This window comes from Monoraphidium neglectum (genome assembly GCF_000611645.1).
Source record: "Monoraphidium neglectum strain SAG 48.87 unplaced genomic scaffold scaffold00039, whole genome shotgun sequence".
NCBI lineage: Eukaryota > Viridiplantae > Chlorophyta > Chlorophyceae > Sphaeropleales > Selenastraceae > Monoraphidium > Monoraphidium neglectum.
The window spans coordinates 30,078-30,864 of record NW_014013589.1 but is presented as its reverse complement, the minus strand read 5'-3'; the positions used below and the strand labels follow the sequence as shown (position 1 = coordinate 30,864).

General features: G+C 65.1%; 1 protein-coding gene across 1 annotated transcript in view; it reads right to left on the bottom strand.

Annotated features, from left to right (window-relative positions):
• The window catches only part of MNEG_0483 (hypothetical protein), a gene marked incomplete at both ends in the record, with an annotated part of 3,529 nt that overhangs the window by 1,705 nt on the left and 1,037 nt on the right, over positions 1 to 787 (bottom strand). The gene's annotated exons all lie outside the window — the stretch shown is intronic.

Sequence of the window (787 nt, the reverse complement as noted above, 5' to 3'; positions counted from 1 at the left end):
CCCGCTGGTCCCTCCACAGCCCACCCCGATGAAGGCCAGGGAGGGCGCCAGGGGAGGGAAGTACATGTGAGCGTACAGAGGCGCCACGTGGTGCCCCGCCGTCGTCAGCCGCGCAGGCCACGGCCGACCGCTCAGTGGCAAGTCTACCACCGCACCGCCGTCGCGAGGCGCCGCCACACTCTCCAGCACGGTGCCCTCCAAAAATGGGAACTCGTATCGGTATCCAGTGGCGTAGACCACAGTGTCCACCTTGCCAACAGCTGCCCCTGACTCAAACTCTGCGCCGCCGCTGGCAGTCAGCCTTGACACCATGCCGCGCCGCTCAATGTTGCCGCGGGGCCCAAAGGGAGTGGCGTCCGCCCCCCACGCTGCGTTTTTCCAGGTGCGTGCGCAGATGATCACTCTGTCAGCCGCATCTGCTATCTCGCGGCACAGGTCCTCGCCACTGTTTGAAGCCCCGACTACCACCACCGTCTGGCCGGTAAACGGCTCCGGCGTCCTGCAAGGATGAATTGTGAGACGTGCGGGGTGGCTGTCAGCAGAGAGTGCGCATAGCTTCAGGGCTGGATGACTTTAAGGTGCGGCGGCGGCCGGCCATTAACGGAAGGGGCCTGCTGCCATGCTGCAACCCGCACGCGTTGGTATCTAGAGAAGTGATGGCACCAGTGATACCCCCATGGCGGGGCCCGCTGGCTGCGACCGGCACCCATGCACCTGTAATTGTGTGAATGCATCTCGAGGCCCGGGAAGGCATCCGCGCCCGCCACATCAGGCAGGTTTGTGGCGG